This window comes from Odontomachus brunneus, unplaced genomic scaffold (genome assembly GCF_010583005.1).
Source record: "Odontomachus brunneus isolate Ranch 3 - 2012 unplaced genomic scaffold, Obru_v1 Obru_scaffold_072, whole genome shotgun sequence".
Classification (NCBI taxonomy): domain Eukaryota; kingdom Metazoa; phylum Arthropoda; class Insecta; order Hymenoptera; family Formicidae; genus Odontomachus; species Odontomachus brunneus.
Genome location: NW_022639522.1, coordinates 868,953 through 879,172, shown reverse-complemented (window position 1 = coordinate 879,172; position 10,220 = coordinate 868,953). Strand labels below are relative to the sequence as shown.

The 10,220-nt window shown below is 41.7% G+C and overlaps 1 protein-coding gene across 2 annotated transcripts in view; it reads right to left on the bottom strand.

Moving 5' to 3' along the window:
* LOC116847012 (muscle calcium channel subunit alpha-1) overlaps window positions 1-10,060 on the bottom strand; it is a 120,108-nt gene extending 110,048 nt beyond the window's left edge. For both annotated transcript variants that reach the window (XM_032821557.1, XM_032821548.1), the window contains exon 1: window positions 9,375-10,060. The gene's annotated coding sequence lies outside the window, so the exon portion shown is untranslated. The remainder of the gene's footprint in view (window positions 1-9,374) is intronic.
* Between the last annotated feature and the right edge of the window lie 160 nt (window positions 10,061-10,220).

Below are 10,220 nucleotides of genomic sequence, written 5' to 3'. Positions count from 1 at the left end.
CGCGCGCACGCTCTCTCTCTCTCTCTCTCTCTCTCTCTCTCTCTCTCTCTCTCTCTCTCTCTCTCACTTCCCTTTCCGTCTCTCTTTCTTCTCTTTTCCTTTCTTTTTTTCTCTTTCCCTCTTTTTCTCTCTCTCTCTCTCTCTCTCTCTCTCTCTCTTTGTCGACGGCACCCTCACACTGATCATTCGCGATTCGTTCGAGGACGCGTGATCTCGTTCCGCGTATATGAAAGTGCCTGATACAGAGAAACGTAAAAATCGCGGAAATGATTTCGCTGTAACAATGTTATGCATGCGAGAACGCGTTCGCAATGTGATCTACATGCACAGCGCGTACTTCGCTTGGCGCCGTGCACCATATGCAGTTTGCGAGGTCAACAGATCTCGCCTCCGCGACTGCGACACCGACGATCTTCCGTATGTTATAATGGCTTCATGAGTAACACGACTGACGGCTCGGTAATAATTTATTGCAATGCAGTTACAATAGTGATCACGTGAATCATTCGCATGTAAGTGCAACATTGTCTCAGCTAGGAAAAAAGAAATTAACTCGACACAAATTTCACACAACTTGCTTCTTCCTCTCTCTTTCTCCCCCTCTCTCTAATTCCCTAAAATTTAGCGATTTATGACATGTAATTTTTCCTCAGCTTAGTGATCACGTGAATCATTCGCGGTAAGTGCAACATTGTCTCAGCTAGGAAAAAAGAAATTAACTCGACACAAATTTCACACAACTTGCTTCTTCCTCTCTCTTTCTCCCCCTCTCTCTAATTCCCTAAAATTTAGCGATTTATGACATGTAATTTTTCCTCAGCTTAGTGATCACGTGAATCATTCGCGGTAAGTGCAACATTGTCTCAGCTAGGAAAAAAGAAATTAACTCGACACAAATTTCACACAACCTGCTTCTTTCCTCTCTCTTTCTCTCTCTCTAATTCCCTAAAATTTAGCGATTTATGGTATGTAATTTTTCCTCAGCACAGACGTGATTCTTTCATCGAAAGACAAGATTTTAAAAGCAAATGGAAAGTCAGATGAGTCGAGACTTGTCGGCTAAATTAATTAAACGATGCCGTTGACAGGCGATCCAAACTCGATCTCCGAAACGGCTCAGTTGATTGACCTCGAAGCTAAATTTACCTGAGGATCGCAACTAAACAGGCGCGTACCTAGTTACCAGACTATCGACATATTTTGGCTCACTCGGTTATTAGGCTGCCTGCCCGGTGGATCTAGATGTGACTATACATAGTGCGAATGGTCTTCGCTAAAATCTCCGTGCTAAATAGCCGGACGAAACAGCTTCGGAGTTATCCACTTCGGCGAAGCGAACCCTGCCGTTGAATAGTTTGGCGAAGAGATCGTTCGGTCATTAAGTCCATCATGTTCCTCTCGCGAGCTTTTCAGTCGAAAATGAACTCCGAAATTTGCTCGAGACAAGTCGGTTAGGCGAAGTAATATGATCGTCGAAAATTTGCTAAGCTAAACTGATTCGTGTCTTAGCCTTAGCATTAGATGGCGATTAAGTTCAAAACTATGAAGTCTGCTTGCCAAGAAATTCGCAGCTAACGTCGTTGCTGCGTTTTTGCAATGTAATGATTATGCGAACTCATACTCGGGACGGAAAAAGAGAGGAAGAGACGAAGTGAAAGAAAAAGAGAGAGAGGGAAGGAGCGAGTAGGCGACCGAGTTTTCTCTTTTGTGCCCGTTTCGTGTCGCATCGCTAATCAGAAAACGGATGCGGCAGCCACTGGCAGCGGAGTTTAGCCGATGAATCAAAACGCAGTTTGCGCGGCGGCGGGTTATGTATGCGCGCGAGGCTCGCGGAGTATGTAAAGAAGCTGGCTGGCATCGGACATAGTAGTTCGAACAAACTGCGTATTGATAGCGCACGTACCTCACTGCCGGCGACACGTGTCGGCGGCGTTGCGAGGCGACTGAATGTATCTGTCATTAGAGCGCAAAATAAGCGCTACCATCATCGGCTACCACCTCGTCACATCGCGAGCAATTGGTAAAGGAACGTCTGCCTTCCCCCTTCAATTAACGCGAAGAGCTCGAAAGAATCGAGCGCTATAAATTAACGTTACAACGACGACTACGTGATTTACCGTGACGCGCGAAAGTAACAACGTAGACGACGCGGGTCAAAAGGCATGATAGTAAATCCCTTCCGACTTATGAAAACAGCGTTGCAGATATGCAATGACTGACACTTTTTCTTCTGTCAAAAATAAAGATAAAAATTAAATTTATGAATGATAACAATTAAATGATGAAACAATGAATAATTGAATGATCCCAGGTAGCAAGGTGACGACTAAAGATGTCATTAAGACGTCATTAAGACGTCCATGATGTTACCTGGGATGATTAAATATGATTTATAAATGATAATAATTAAAAAATAAAGATAATTTTTTTGTGTCAATAAATAAGAAAAATATTATTCTGCAGATTTTTTGTATTTGTGTAGGCAAATCGGTATTGTCTTAGTAGACGGGAAAGACGGTATGATTGGTCCGTACATCAATCAAATTGTATCATCAGATTCAATAGTGAAATACGGAACTACTAATTATGTGGTTACTGCAGCCACAGAGCAACTGTTGAGTTGCAGTGACAATATCTGGTTGCTCTAACCAGCGTGTACCAGCGTTTATAGTAAACGTCAGCCCAATTGATTTCTGGTTGTCACAATCAGATCAATTACATTGGTGTAATTGATGCACCAACGTAACTAAGTCATATCAACCATACACATTAGATTCATCACACAAAAGTTACAAAAACTGATGCAATTATGCTGCTTACAACTAAATGTTTTTATAACTAAATGTCCGGCTATATGCATCGTACCTTTTTCTTTCGAGTATTTTACACACGGAAAAATACTAAAAAAAAAATTAACAAGTTGATAACTATAATATTTTGGTACACTAGTCTTCTTTGTTGCCTGTCTATATGTTTAACCAGTACTCTTAAGTATTGTATGACATAACCAAACCCTATGAATCTCTCGACCATAACAATTGTTCTGCATTGATCACAATAGAGATACAACGCTATTCCTTCACTTGAGGTAACTATATATATAAGAATATACTGAGCATTATCTATCATAAGAACTATGACCGTGAAAATTGTATAGATAAGCATCTATGACAACAGCAACTCTTTTAATGCAATATCTGCTTAAGGGGATGCTGGAGTGACTCGATGACGAACTCGAACAATGTCGATAATGCAGAAACGATCGTCACTAACATAATCACGCTGTCCTTTTCGTATTTCTTGTATATATAGGACTTATATGAATATGTTGCTTTGTTTTGCTATATTCAACGAAAAACCTAACAATATACAGGGTGTCTCAGACCTCCATAATAACCTTTTGTGAGAACGTAGAACGGATTGAAGTGAGCAAGAAAGTCCTGTGCCGTTTTGCGATATTCGCAATAATAGTCGAGATATTAATTAAAAAAGATTGGTAAATGATCACACGCGATATGGTAGATGAGCTGCAGTGGCGCCGTCTGCCGTTGTACATTAAGTCAAACTGACCAAAAAAGTCCTTTACTATTTTGTAAATGACATAGATTTTTAGATATTAATTAAAGAAAATTTGTGCATTATGGTATACAATCATATATATAACAATTTTCTTTAATATTTAAAAAACTATGTGGTCATTTGCAAAATAGTAGAGGACTTTTTTGTTCAGTTTGATTTAATGTGTAAGTATACAACGGCAGACGGCGCCACTGCAGCTCATCTACCATATCGCGCGTAATCATTCATCAATCTTTTTTAATTAATATCTCGACTATTATTACGAATTTCGCAAAACGGCACAAAATTTTTTGCTCACCTCAATCCGTTCTACGTTCTCACAAAAGGTCATCATGGAGGTCTGAGATACCCTGTATATGTAGAAATTTTTCTGCAAACTTTTTCGATATTCAATAAGCTTGCAAATGCAAAGAGCAATGTTCTTCAAAATTTTTCTATTTAGAGTATCCATACTTTCGGCATATACAAGCTACGGAACTTTTGGATTAGGCAAATATTTCGCTGACAGCTTGAGATTTTATATTAAAAATTCTTTTTTCGTTTTTGTCACATATTGAGCAATGCTCCTATTTATTTTTGCACGTACTTTCAAGTACGTAAAAGTATTTGTAATTCTGTGTAACCAATACGTAAACTTTGCAGAAAAATGTCGATGAAGTTTCTAGCTGCAGCATTCCCTCAACTTGAAATCACATAAAATCTCCTTCTAATCATAGATATAACATGTGGATGTAGCAACTATATACATCAATTTTTTCCGTGTATGATTATCAGGAAACTAATTTTTTACACACAAATACTTTTTGTATTGTATATTTTCATGAGATACACAAATATCTTTAAAATACGAGAGATTCCACGTGCAGTTCGACAAAATTCGAGTCTCTCCACGACATCCGTCCGCAGTTATCTGTCACTACTGCGGAGCCGAGTGAAGAAGTCTAGAGCTCCCTCAGCCCCCGCTGAGAGAGGGTACACGCTGCTAACGTTATCTCACATGTTTCCGTGGGACATTACCTAGATACTCTTAAAGTATGAGAAATTCAATATGCAACTCGAGAAATCCCAAGTCCGTGTTATAAGATACGTCCGTCTGTAACTATCCGTCACTACTAGCCAAGTAGAAAAAGTCAGAGCTGCGTCAGCCCACGGTATATACGCTGTGATGACGTTATCTCGCGTATTTCTACGGGATGTCCTACGTATATTTATTTCTAAAGTACGAGAAATTCATACGTGCGCTTCGTCTCGTTTACAAAATATGCCGGTCTACGGCTGTCCGTCGCTACTGGACAGCCAAGGGGAATAAAACGGAGCTCCGTCAGACTCAGAGCGACAGGCAAGATTTCTCAATTTATAAAGTACGAGATATTGCAATGACCAGACGAAAGCGCAGTGACACTGGCCAATTTGTGGGGAGACCATCCTTCCGCGAAGGCGTTTCTCGAGTCGGAGAAGACTTGACGGAATTTATTAATTCAACTGATGTGCATTTTACGCCGGTAGGTTGCCACGCGAGGCAACCTTATTTGAGCGAAGGCGTGTTGAAATGATAGAAAGCCTCTTATCCCTTTTAATAGCGCTTAAGCGACGCAACAACAACGCATTACTCTCTTTGAAGTTCGCCACCGCGCCGCGGACAGCTTTATTACCCTGATCTCACTTTATTATGCAGGCCTTGCGCGCTGGACTAGCGCGGCTTAAAGCGAGGACGACGGCGCGGATGGCTGTTGCATAAAATGAGAAACGACCGGCAGTATTTAAAGTTGAAGGCACCCCGGAGATTTCGGTCCTCTCGTAGAGAAACCGGCCGCAAAATTGTGATTTAGAGTTGTTCCAGGCAGATCGAGGGATCCCTTTGCTTGATCATGTTTTCCGAGTGTTCCTGGAGACGCGTGTTACAGTGATAAAGTGGTGCCTCGTCATTTTAAAGGAGAATACAGTTAAATCTCTAAATTCATGATTGTCACTTGCCTGTGAGTGAAAAAATTATTTAACGAATCGAATCTGTTGAGTAGATTGAAACTTATATTATTGTCGAAACGCTGTCATTTCCTTTTCCCTTTACACGGAAAACGAGATTCGGTTGGAACCAAATATCCGGTGAACGAACCGTTTTCCAATTGGAGTTACCAGAATTCTATTCAAGTTAACAAGATTCTGGTTAACTAAACGAGACTTTTGTTCAACTGGAACTTGCAATCGTTCAACAGTTGCAACTTCCAGTTAACCAGAAATCTCGTTAACTCAAGCAGAATTCTGGTTTGTTCATATTTCACCAGATATTTGTTGATCCAACCAAATTCCTTTCTTCCGTGCGGACATAAACTATAACGATATTTTTCAATTTTGATATATCCCGACCTCTCTTGCTCAAGAGTCATCCGCGTAATTTAACGTGGCGCGATCTCCCGCGCCTCCCTCTCTGATTTCACGTAGAATTTGCTGCGCGCAAAAAAATCGGAGCGAAAATCCACAACAACGGGATCTCGTCGCAAAATAATAGCGAACGAATATATCGTGTCTCACGTTACCTGCGTTCATCTCGACGTACGCGCAGCATCTCCCTTGCCTCACGATCCGACTCGAGTGCGATTTAACGAATGATATCCGTGTCTACGTGGTAATCGAAATCACGAACCTCCCGCGGATCGCGGCTTCTCGTCGGCGCTCACCTGCCACGTTCACTCGCGAGCGGAACGGAATCTAGTTAAAAAAGCGTATCTCGATGTAAATTCTGCGGCACGGTCGATGTAAACGTAAAACCCGGCACGAGCGAAACTTTCCGCCCGAAACGGGGCCGCCGTCGTTCTCGTAGCTGCAACTTTTAGACCGCTTTTTTCCGCGCTGTTTATGAAACGGCCGTTGGCTTAAACAGCTGCCTCGAGCCGATCTAGTGCCGGAACACGTTCAAAACTGCTTCTTGCAATCTCACGTGGCTCGACTGCCCTCCGCTAACAGTCTGTCGGCTGCTTAATAATCGCGCCGATTGCGAATGATGTATCTCAGCGATCTTAGATCTTCGCGCTTTTTCTTTTAACGATGCAGCTTGTCTCCAATTATTTCCACACGCGCCTACTTCAGAGCAAATTTATAAGCGCAAGATGTCCAGAAGTTTCCGAATTTCACTTCAACGACAACAGTTCACTTGAATAATAAATTAATCCCTATGTGTGTGTGTGTATGTGTGTGTGTGATAATGCTTGACGAATTCGCGGATGAATTTTCCACAAAAAAAATTCGCGTACAAAGAAATCAAGAGAAGCAATATAAAGAAAGTTCTAGTTCAAAAATTATAAATTTTCAAAAACATCTGTAAAAGTTAATTGTATGAATTATATTGTATTTTTATTATTTCAATTACCAAGAATTAATTTATTAAAAATTTATTAAATTAATTTATTAAAAATTTATTAAATTAATTTATTAAAAATTTATTTATTAAAATTAATTTATTAAAAAAATTTAATAAATTAATTTATTAAAATAGTAAATTAATTTCTCTGTGTGTGTAATAATGCTTGACGAGTTTACAGTTTAATTTTCCATAGGAGGAAATTCGCGTGTAGAGAAACGATTAGTGACAATGAACATTTTTAAAATTAAATATATCACGTCTACTTTTCAAAGATATATATATATATTTTTGAAAATTACTCACACATGCAGAAACAAATTCAACGATATATAACATTGCTATGCGAAATGAGAACATTGGCCAAAAACTGGCAGTCAAAATTTGACTAATAATGAAACTAGCAACTGTTTATAAATATATAACTTTTTACCCTTCGGCCGTTAGTGATATGCATGGTTGAACATATCTGAATGAATGCTTTCCAAAACCATTTGAAATATGTCGACGGAGTAAAAAGTTATATATTCATAAGTAGTCGTTAGTTTCTTTAATAACCAAATTTCCCTGCTTTTGGGCCAATGTTCTCATTTCGCACAACAATGTTATACAGTCTGTTTGATAAGAGCGTGTCCGGTAAAACTTTTACATATAAACAGGTAAACGGGAAATTCAAACAGGAGCCGATAGAGGGACCTTTCGCCTAAGATGATTTGTAGATGAAGCTTTAGTTTTCATTCGATCTTCGTGGTAAAAATATATATTTCGCCATGAGTGTCAAATACACATCGCATTTCGAAGCCGTGTTTCTTTGTACGCATACGAAAGGACCAAAAATGTCACGCCAAGCGGTTGTTAAGTACATGAGAAAGTCAAAAGCATTTGTAAATAAGTGGGTGAATCGTTACTTAGAGGTGTCGATGACTTACCAAAACGTGGCTCTACGCAAGGATTTGGCACTTTGCATATCTTCACAAACAACTTAAACGCTAGCAAAATGGTCAAAATTTATGAAAAGGCTTTATTACTATCTGCTCAAATATGGTTTATAAGGAAAAACGAAAAATGGATACTACAAGACGACAATGATCCTAAACATCGAAGTCGCCTTTGGAAATAAAAAAATAATATTAAATTACTGAATTGATCGTCACAGTCACCGGAAACAAATCCTATCGAAAACGTTTGGTTCTTGATAAGTTTAAACTTCGTGGAAAGAAAATTTGGTCGATCAAGGAGTTAATTTGACAAATTCGATTGATATGGAGATCTTTACCTCAAGAATAAGCCATAAAATTAGTTGAAAGTATGTTTCGGAGATGCCAGACAATTATTAATAATGAAGGCGACTGAACAAGTTATTAATAATAAAACATCACAGTTATAATCTAGTAGTATATGTATATTTTATTCCAAATCATTTCATTAAATTATTTATCAAGTGTGTATTATCAGTGTGTATTTATCAAGTATTATTATCAAGTTTTGCCGTACACGCTCTTATCAAACAGACTGTATATCGTTAAACTTGTCTCCGTGAGTACTTTTCAAAAATACATCTTTGAAAAGTAGACGTTACACTTCGTGAATGTCCCTTACAAGACTTATTAAACAGCTGCGAGTATTCAATTAATCCGGGAAGCCACTATAATGACTATAGTGGCATATTTTTCACCAATCTTTGACATATAGAAAAAAGTTCGAGTTCAAAGGCTGGAGAAGTCGTCCAAAAGATCATCCGGACTGCAAGAGTTAACGTCACTCGCAAACGAAAAGAGAAGTTTCAAGTTAAACGACCTCGAGGAACGTTACACGCGAGGATGAGGCACGGTAGTCTTACATAATCTCAGCGATTCCCCGCGGACGCTTTAAAAATCGAGCGAATCAAGTCAATGGGCCAAGAAGGCTGCTATCGATCCCGAAAAAGCCACCAAACGACGGAACGTGTTTCTCGCGCTTCGCCGAGACGAAGACAGACGATCTCAGACAAACATCCCCTGAAGCCAATTTCGAGATTAATCCCGAATTTCCCCCTAAAGCCGTCGACACCTTCACCACTCAGGAGAAGATCCATCGTTCAACCGCGCTCATCTCAAAATCTTCGCGGATCGATCGATCACCACGTATGTCCCTCGATCTTTGCGCGATCTTCTCGAATGATCCGACGACGACGACATTAAAATTATCATCTCACTGTTCGAACGGTCCCGTCGGTTCCCACGAGGATCGCTCTCATGGATCCTCGAAGAACTCACGACCTTTGGCATCGCAAACACTTCGATTCTCAACATCGAAAGAGAAAGAAAGAGAGAGAGAGAGAGAGAGAGAACGAGCGTGCGCGACTCCGTCGATCTCTCGGACTTGGCGAAAACCGCCAACATCGACAGCCGAGAGGGGATCGACTGGCCACCCCCGGTGAGGACGTCCAGGCGTCACTTACCACATATCTTCCTCGGCGGCGAAGCACGACGGATTGCGTTGCGTATCACGTGAGCCGCCGGGCGTATCCGCTCGTCATATCCGCGTTCTCACGCACTCGGGATCTCGCGATCGTCCGCTCACTGCTGCCGCCCCGCTGTTGCCGAGAAAGAGTCGCCCTTTTCCCACTTCCTCCCGCGTTTCCGCGTCTCTCCTCCTGGTGATCCTCCCGATGCGTCGGTCCCGGCAATCGGCGGTTCCCGTGGGTTACGCAGGGCGCAACGCACCCTCTTCGCCCGGAGGAGCACCGATCCCGCGAGCGGACGATGTCGTCACGACGAAGTCGAGGGTGCAGCACCCTTCTCTTCCCCTCTCTCTCTCTCTCTCTCTCTCTTTTGCTCTCGCTCTCCCTCTCCTTCTCGCCAATCGTCGACTCCAACCCTTCCCAGCGCAGCGTTCCGCGCGTGATGCGTATCTCTCTCGCCTTCCTCGTGGCCTCCCTGTGTCGCGCACCCGCTTCCTGGAGCACACAGCACGAGAGCACTCACTACTACGAACCACCACCACCAGGCACCGGTACACAACTACGACGGAAGACGTGGGGAAAACCGAGTGCGGGCGCGCGCACCACCGTCACACGTTCCACCACCTCCACTCCTTTTCTCGCTCCTTCTACCCAACTCGTGCACTCCCTCTCTCCCTCTCTATCCTTCTCCCTTTCTCTCTTGATCGGCTCTTTCCGTTTCTCTCGATCGTTCTGTATCTCTCCTCGCTCTTTCTCTCTCTTTCCCTCCTTCTATCTCGGTCCCACGTTCTGCCGACGCAGCCTCTCTCGTCTCGTGTAAACTTATAAATAGATATCTAGGTG